The following is a 9,189-nucleotide window of genomic DNA, read 5'->3' as shown; positions in this document are numbered from 1 at the left end:
TCACTCTCTTCCCTGTTTTTTTTCCTGAAACCTATTTGCTGGAATAAACAAAGAATTTGTAGAACTAATTTGAAAATGAGATTTTAACTAGCTCCCACTTGTTTTCAGCTCATTTCTCATCAACAGCAGAGTAACCCCAAGGATGAGCTGGCCTCTAGCTTCCTGCTAGTAGAGTCTTTGGATCAGGTACCCCCCAAAAGTGACAGCAACATTTACCAGTACAGATTTAGAGGTCTATAGCAAAGGCAAAATAAAACCTAAAGCCTAAGGCAGTTTTACTGCCTTAAGCAAGTCCAAAACCAGATCAGGGCTCTCACAGCTGAAAATAGGATTAAGAGTCTTAGTACAGAATATTCTAAAAAAGCTCATGATATACAGATTTCATATTACCAGAGAGCTGTATATTAAGACAGAATTGAAATATATAAAACCGCTTAATTTCTTTAGACTGTTCACCTTCTCTACCACTTTCCATCCTATGTTTTTGTTGTCTTTTCCACTTAAAAGAGAAAAAATACTTATGATTACATAATTAGCAAAGGGTTTTTTCCCCCATTCTTCAGAGAACTGATTTATTTGCATGTTAATATTCTTATCCATATATAAAAATGTGCACCATAAATACTTTTATAAGGGAGAACCAGCCAACTGGAAATCCTTCCTTTATTTTAAAGATAATAGCTCCATTTGTTTATTGCTTCTGCTGTTGATTTTTTCCAAGGAGAACAGCAAATCTGCTCTCAGTTAGGGGAGCACAACTCTTTTGTGGCCAGAGTTCAGTACATATCCCATGATACCTTTCCATAGTAAAACACCCTGCCTATTTCAATGAAACTGATCACAATTAACTCTTCTGGATGTGGAGATCCAAGTAACATAGCCTTTTATTGATTGCCTCAGGGCAATCATTCATATGGCCCGAATTCCACCCAACTCCCCCAGTGCTGCTCCACAGGGAGAGTTGCTGCAATTGGAGGGGAGCCTGGGGCAGGCAGCCGGTGGGAAACTCTGTCCACGGGGACTCTGGTGGAGCATGTGAGCATCCCCTGGACGCTGCTGTGTGGTTGAGCCTGAGTTTGGTTCAGCTGGACAAGCAAGGGTGATTTTTTTTTTTCCTCCAGCAAGTGATATTTATAAAATTTACTATTTTATTATTTTTCAGAAATGTCTTACTTTTTCCATATGTTTGTGAAGCAGGGTCGAGCAGAAGTCCAGAGAGATCAGCATCAGCAATTGTTTTCCTTTAATAATTATGTTTGACAACTGTTAAAACACAACTGTAGTGAAATCATCGCTACCCCTTTATTATGGTAAACTACTCAATTTTTTTCCGGTGGTTTGAGGTAAACACTCCAAACATCCATAACAATTGGTTGCACCAGGACACACAGTCAAATCAACATAACAAGCACACTGGGGGCAGTATGTTGCTGCAGGGTAAACTAATGCCAAAGAGCCACAGCACTAATGACTTAATTATTGCCTTGGTAGTTGTCAGGATGACACCAAAACATCAAACAAACTGAATCTTTCTCCCCAGCTGGGTTAAGGTCTCTTTTGGTTTACTGGTCAGGTCATAATTTCTCTCACAGGAGCTTTATATCTATATTTTTACAAATTTATACCAGAGAACTGCCTCGTGGCCTGAGCATCCTGAATTCTTTTTCCAAATGTGTTTTTGAGTAGGATAGTCAGAGAGGCTCATCTTCCATATCTCAGCAAGGAAACTCTGGGATGTAGTCAGGGTTGTGAGCTGGGAAAAAGGAAGGCTACTACTGAGGTCTTAGCTGCCACCAAGGAAGGGAACAGGGCCTTACAGATCTTACCTAGAATATTTCCTTGAAAATATGTGACTTAGTCAGCAAAAAGAGCATTTTTGTATGATAGGCCTTAACATTAGTCTAGTTCTTGCCAGTCTTCCTTCTGAGCCCTGGTGCTGTCGTGCCCTCTCTCCATTGCCATGCACTTTAGGCATCACTAGGACCCAAGTCTCAGGTAGCAAAGGTTCAGACTTTTCCAGAAAAATATTGCCAGTCATTACAGCTTTCCTCCTCATTATGAATCTTACAGGAATGAGATCAAGCAAATACAGTCAAAAGCATGACTGCTCAAATATAAGATCTGGGAGCATATTTAACTAATGTGCAGCAAGAAAGCAATTGTCAAGAGTTTAATATGATTCAGAATGTTCTTGGTTTTCCTTGTAAAACAGCCTCCTTGAACAATGGAGAGCTTTAAACAGGATTTTTGTTACTCACCCTGCGGACACAAGGAGAGAGTGCCAGATGATTACAGCAAAATATTCATTCAGTTGGTTTGAGGAAGGACATTCATTCTTTTTTTCATAGCTTATTTGATATAAGCTTATCATACATTTTAAAGCTGGTCTCCTAAAATACCAGAGCAAGTTGCTTCATGTACCTTCCAAATAATTTTCTTCTGAGAAGGTGTTGATCAGACATCCGTGAATATCAAAAAGTAGAATGGGTCAGTCAGGATAAGGCCCCTTTTCCAAAGATCAAAGACTTATCCAGACCTGACCCACATAAGCCAGACTGGTTAGGCCTAGGAGCACTATAGCCCTAGGGTCAAAAAACAAATGAAAGTTAACACAGAAATGGCCAAAAGGTAAATCAATTATTAATACATCTCTTATACAAAGGTTCAGGCTTACCTAAAGTCTGGGTTTCCCCCTCATTTCCTCTGGGGATTTTTTAACAGCTGGGTGAGTGGGATAACTTGGCTTAAAGATGCTTTTCCTGTACAGGCAATGTTTGCAATCAAAAAGGACTCAAGATCACAAAAAGCATTCCGGTCTGAAGAACAATGATCTCCCCCAGGTATCGAGAAATATAATAGAATGAACAGGCCACAGTCCCCAGCACGCTTGGGATGCTTTGTATCCTCTTGGTGATACAAACCAGTCATAAACCTGGGCTGTCTGTGGAGCCACACAAAGCAGCCAAGGAGAGCTTGGATCCACAGACATCAGCATTATAGATCTCATGCACTGAGAAGCCCCTAAAGAATTATCCTTTCATAGAGGTCTCTGGACCTTAATGAAACACTGCCTGATACCACAACTTTTATCATCCTAATCACAGAAATCAGTACAAAACAGAGCATCTTGGAGCCAAGTTATTCAGCTGTACCAGGTGTTTTGAAATTCCTAGAGGAAATGAGAGAAGACTTAGCATGTAACAATAAAAAAAAAATTAAAATATTAACAAAATTTATAAACGTCCTTGATTTACACAGAAGGCTGTGACAGAGTGAGCAGTGCTGGACTGCCAGGGTGGAATGAGGCTGCAGAAGCTGGCACTGAGTCAAAGTCAGAGAATGCTGCTTCCTGATGGCTGGTTCAGGCAGAAGTCACCGAGGGGTTGAGCAGAGCAGCCAGAGGCAGCACCACAGCCCCTCTATCAGTCTTCAAGATCTTTGCCACTAACTGAGCTAGGTCAGAAGAGAGCCTTGAAAATGTGCTACCTATTCCCTGGAGACACTTGTGGTTCAGGGTCTAATCCACTGTACTACTGTCTGCCAAAGGAATTTCCCTAGATTATGTTAGGTATTGGAGGAAATTACATGTGCACAGACCCTGGGTTTTAGGCCCCTAAACCACATCATGCAGCTCAGTGCAGGAACACTTCAGTTCTATCTATGTGAGCAAATAAAATTGGAAATGTTTCCAAGCACTGAAAATGGAACCTCTTAAATTGTTTGAATGGCCTGTACTCTGTGGTGATGTCTCAGGCCAAACCATTCCCAGGCACGTCCTGAAAGTTAGTGCAGTCAGAGGCCACAGCTGATGAAGCTGTCCCACTTGGGAGACAAACAGGTTCTTGATGTGCTCGTGGCCTCTCAGGTAGACAGCAGATCAGGTCATGCTTAATTTTCCAGTAAGAACTGTCCTGCTGGGACTACTTCAGCTGTGCTGGGTATGAAAGAGACTGCCCATAGTTCTGGTTTCAAAGATTACTGTGTTATAGGAAGGAGATGTATTTCTTGTTAGCTTGTTCAGAATCATCTTTAGCAGAAGATTTATGTATGGAATAATGCATTTATTTGAAGCATATACTTTAATAACAGTGAAATATAGTTTCAAAATCGAAACCAAAATCCCATTATTAAGACTGAACTAGCAGCAAGAAGTCTCCATGCTTTTCCAGTCCCCTAGGTAGCTTGCTAGGAACATCAGGCAGCTGTTATGGCTGACCTCAGGTAGGCTGCAAGCATCCTTCCTTGCTTTAACTATTCAGAACATCTCCTGAAGCCACTCTGGGCAGTTACTTACAGTGCTCCCTTCCCACTGCCCTGGGGAATGACCTACTTCTTCTTCTCCTTTCCTGTTTATTTGCCTCATTCCCTGTGATTGGATGCTGAGACATTGCATGACAACGTGGGGAATGAAGTCATTTCCTCTTTTCATACCTTCAGTCTCTGAAGTCATTTCCTTCCCCCTCCCACTCAGCATTTCTTAATGTTTCTATAGTGTATGCTATTTACCACTTTCTTGGCTTTATTCTGCTTTCTTCTCTCACAGCCAAAAACAGACATATCAGTAAAATATTACACATCAGATCATGAGAAGTATGACTCTAGCAAAGAATGGTGTATATGTCAAAATTATTCTTTGAGAGTAGCATATAAAGAGAAAACGTAGCATAACAGCAGGTTACCTGCATTACTGAAGTGTGCCCCCATCAACACTCCTGGCTGGAAAGGGGACAAAGATGAGTGGAGCAGGATGCTAGATTAGCCTTAGGTGCTTTGCAGCTACAATGGAAAGACAGACACCTAGAAATTTAAAAGCCAAATCTTGTATAAAATCACCCATAGAGAGTAGCATCACCATAGTCCTTTCCTCCATGGCAGGAGTCTATCTCTCAACAGCAAAGATAAGCTGGAAAATCAAATCAAATAAACATGCTCTACCTACTGATAGGCAGAACCTGCAGAAGCCAGGTTTCCAGTGGGAGCTAATTTCAGAGCTAGGGAGCCTGGGCTAGTGCGGTCCAGGCACTAGCACTCATCCTTTAGGGCACAAAGAAAGAGATTTCTTCTTGGTCCATGCTATCCCAAGAGCCCACAGGTAAGCTGTGGTGATCTGTCCTGTTGGGAGACCCCACAGCATGGCACGCCTGGCAGCTGTGACTGTTTCACCCAGTCACAATTTAAAGTGAAGCTCATGTATTTGAGTCACAACAGAGTGTTCCATGCACTGTGTTTCCCCAGAGCCATGTCAGCCTTTTCCATTTCAGTTTCAGGGCATACTGGAACAATTATAGGGCCAAGAATGCACACAGGGTCTGTGCCCAGGACAAGTAGTGCGAGATGTGCCTGAGAGTACATCTTGATGCCTGATTGACTTCACTTGGGAATTTAGGAATTCCATTTCAAACAAAAATACATAGCTGGAACTAATTCAAACCACAAGGGAATAAAGCAAAGAAATGAAATCAAACTAATAAATCAGGATTACAGCTCTCTCAAAGAAAGATATGTTCTAATTCATCCACAGGTTATGAGAGTTGATGCAGGAATAACTAGAGGTAACTCTATAGCCTGTGATTGCTGCTGGTCATATGAAATAATCCTGTTAGTCTCTGTTGTCTTTAATGTAAGCAGTGCAAATACAGTTGTGTGAATGATGATAAGGTCTCTCTTTGCCCACAGTGACTGCCAGCCACCAATTACACTTGGGGTGCCACAGTGAAACAGCTGAGGACTCTTCACAGATAAAGAGAGGAGCATCCTACTTGGCAAAAGCACCTTCTCGAGCCACAGCTGGAGTCCATAGCCCAGGAATCACACTGCACAAGTGTCTTTGCCTTTCCAGTTACAAACTGCCCTTTATGGAGAAAGAGTTTAGTGAAAAATGAGTGCTGCAGAATGCACTCTTCAAATTGACAGGAAAAAAATTCTTATCAAAATTTAGGTTATAATGATAAGAAAGGATATTGGTAGGGAGGGGTAAAATGTGTTTTCCTTAGTTCTCTTTGTAAACCCTAACTCAGTGATACTTATTTATCCTGAGTACATAATCACTGTATATTCCAAGGAAAGGGTTTGGAAATTCCGGTAAAACATTGCATTGGATATTCTGTCATTGCTGCATTTTAAAAGCAACAAAAGCCCTCTGAGAAGATTCATGCCCTTTTTTAGTCAATGACAAACAAATATGTAGTCCAGAGAAAAATCCATTCTCTTTCTTTTTTGCAGTCAGTGTGACTTTTCATGGGAACATGTATTTTGAGTATGTTCACAGCTTTGCTACCACCAAAGATAAAAGAAGCTTCAACTGCTCCAACCAAAACATTGTGGAGACAACTTTACATGAATTTTGAACTATCACAACAAAATTCAAACAGAAGTTGAAAGCATAATATATTTTATGTTCATATATGAATACTTTGCTGCAAAAACAAATCATACCCACGTCTCAGCCCACAGTAACTGCCTACAAGTCAAAACAATGATTCAGCACAGGGTATGTGAAGTTGTGAACAGTTTAATGATTTTTTTTTTCCTCAAAACTTTTGGCACTTCAGCCTCAGATGCTATTTATACAGAGCAAAAGTTCAGGCAAGCTTTTCAAACTAAAAAAACTGAGTTTTCCGTTCATGCTTAAATGCTTGAAGAGCAGTTTAAAGGCTATCAATTAAAAGGCTTTACATTTCAAGCACATTTGGATTTCTCTGATGATGTTTTCCAGAAGATCTGTGTGTTCAAATGCCATGTAAGAGGGAAGCTCCAATGGTTGCTTATGATTCTTTCTCAGATGAATGACCCTTGTTCCTCCCACCTTCTTGGGCTGGCTGTCATCTCTGCAAAGACCTTTATTGCAAAGGATCTCCCCATCCATACCCCCCGGAGTGACAGGATATAGTTGCCACAGACTGGGTCTGGGTTACAGCCTGCTTGTAGCCAGCCAGCCAGATGGTCTGTAAGGCTCTGACCCCAGCTGTAGGATGCCGTGACTCACACCTGCCCTTGGGAATGCTGCCGGGAGTTTCCTCTCATCACCCTCCTGGAAAACCAGCAGGAGCAAGTGTGGTGCCAGACACTCCAAGCTTCCAGGTAAGAATTACCTGGCATGCAGACAAGTGGTGAGACAGGCTCAAAATGGAAACTCCACCTCCCTTCCCAGAGGATTTCACCATGCACGTGGGTTTGTGTCACCCGCGGAAGCGAGTTCCAGACCTCCTAGGAAAGCCCAGCATGACATGTCTGCATCCTCCTAGGATGGCACTTCCCATCCAGCCAGCAGCCTCAAGGGCTGGAAGGTGATGTCCAGGTGGGCAGCTGCCCATCACTTCTGTCCAGAGATTTTCAAGCTTCAGCAGTGTAGTCACCACCAAATCTCCCCATGAAAGCACAGATTTGTGGGTGGCCAATTAAACTGATTGATATTTCAGTTGTCCAAGGACCTGCAAAAGAGAACCATGAATCAAATATTTTAAAATCTGGGAGATGGAGGGCACCCAAATTAAACCCCTGTGAGGTATGAAAACTACATTTTTAAATAAAAGTATTAAATATTGTACTTTTCTGCATCTTACTTTCAGAGTGATAACTCAAATCCAACTGTTCTCTGAGAAGCGTAAGAGAGAGAAAAAAATCTAATTCTTGTGCATTTGTTTTTGTTTTAATTTATGTTGTCCTTTCCAAGAGTAAACATTCATTTGCAGCCAAATCAGCAGAGCATAATAGGAGAGGGAACCAAGAGTTTTTGCACCAAATTTTGGTTAACACAAAATAGGAAATTTCTTTTCCAGCAAGAATTTTAACTGTAAGGGTGCATGGTAGCATCTAAATATATGCAAGGTGTAAGATGAACAGGGAAGGTCCAAAGTTGTTAAGCAGGGGGTGGTGACACTCAAAGAAATAATACTAAATACAAAAGAAACTAATTCTTAACTAATAAACAAAGATAAATTGAAATGTAGTAACTACTGACATCCTTGTTCCTCATTATTAAAGGGCCAGGCAGGCTTATGAAGTACAGAGCTTGCAAGACAAAAGGAGATATTTTTAAACAAACGTAGAAATTCCAGGAAAGAATGTTGAATTATAAATGTCTAGACTGATTCACTGCACCAACTCTAAATGTGAGTCACTGCAACAGCACGTTTTTAAAGTAGAATAATTTGAATATAAATTTCAGTATAAATTGAAATTGAGATAATGATATAACCATATAGTATAAGGTTTTTTAAAAAGCATTGAAAATGTATCATGAAATCTAGTACTCTGCAACCTTTTTTGGCATAAAAGGAAAACATTAAGGATGAAGGTTATTTTTTCTTCTGATAAACTAGTTTTATTCCTGGAAAAAATCTCTTCTCTTTGTCTCAGTGAAAATTTTTGAGTAAAAATGAAATACTGAGATTCAGTGCTCGAGAAAACAATGTTCTTAAGAACAATTGTAATGTCCCAGTTGTAATGCTTTGGAAAACAAATAATTTTTTATGTTTCCTTTTTATTAGATACCATAGATTTATTTTAATCCTTGAAATTTTGAAGCAAAAACTAGTAGTTGTCAGTAATGCATTTCTTTCCCTGAAGTACCAATGAGGGAAAACAGAAAAAAGGCTATTATATGTGATCATAAATAAAATTTAATAAATATCCACTATGAAAGATCCTACCTTTCCTGTTCAGATTCTTGTCATTTACCTATTTATGTTTCTAAGAAGACAGGTTACAGAAAAACGTTTTGTTTAGAATTCTAAACAAACAAAATTTGTAATCTGGGATTTGTGAAAGGAAAGTTGATCTCAGACAGCTTTGGATTAATTTTCTTTTATATTGTTAGCCAAATTTCCTCTTAACTCTTCCTTCTGAGCTCTATTTTGTGAAGTTCATTTTTTTGCTTTGGGTTTTTTTTTTGTTTTTTTTTTTTTTTTTTTGTTTTTTTGTTTTTTTTTTTTTTTTTTTGTTTTGTTTTTGTTTTTGTTTTTGTTTTTGTTTTTGTTTTTGTTTTGTTTTTGTTTGTTTGTTTGTTTGTTTGTTTTAATCAGAGGGTGAAAGACAATTTCCATCCAACTCATATCCCATATGAGGAATCTGCATTTGTTTCCTGTGAGCAAGTATGGATTTTCCACTTATATCTACTCAGACCCTGATCATAACGGCACCATGTCAGCAGCTTTTCAAGAGATCACATGTGTTTTTCAAGGTCTGGTG

The 9,189-nt window shown here is 39.8% G+C and overlaps 1 long non-coding RNA gene across 2 annotated transcripts; it reads right to left on the bottom strand.

Annotated features, from left to right (window-relative positions):
* Positions 1–1,574: 1,574 nt before the first annotated feature.
* On the bottom strand, positions 1,575–5,084 carry LOC128805697 (uncharacterized). 2 transcript variants are annotated; one of them, XR_008436527.1, is made up of 4 exons: positions 4,936–5,084; positions 4,680–4,797; positions 2,422–2,582; positions 1,575–1,753 (listed from the first exon to the last, which is right to left on the bottom strand). It is a non-coding gene; the product is annotated as an uncharacterized LOC128805697 (long non-coding RNA). The 2 variants fall into 2 exon arrangements; XR_008436528.1 differs by having other exon boundaries at positions 4,940–5,084.
* Positions 5,085–9,189: the final 4,105 nt, after the last annotated feature.

The sequence above is a fragment of the Vidua macroura genome, chromosome 3, assembly GCF_024509145.1.
Source record: "Vidua macroura isolate BioBank_ID:100142 chromosome 3, ASM2450914v1, whole genome shotgun sequence".
Classification (NCBI taxonomy): domain Eukaryota; kingdom Metazoa; phylum Chordata; class Aves; order Passeriformes; family Viduidae; genus Vidua; species Vidua macroura.
Note: the sequence above shows the minus strand (reverse complement) of the source record. Positions and strands in the feature narration are given on the sequence as shown.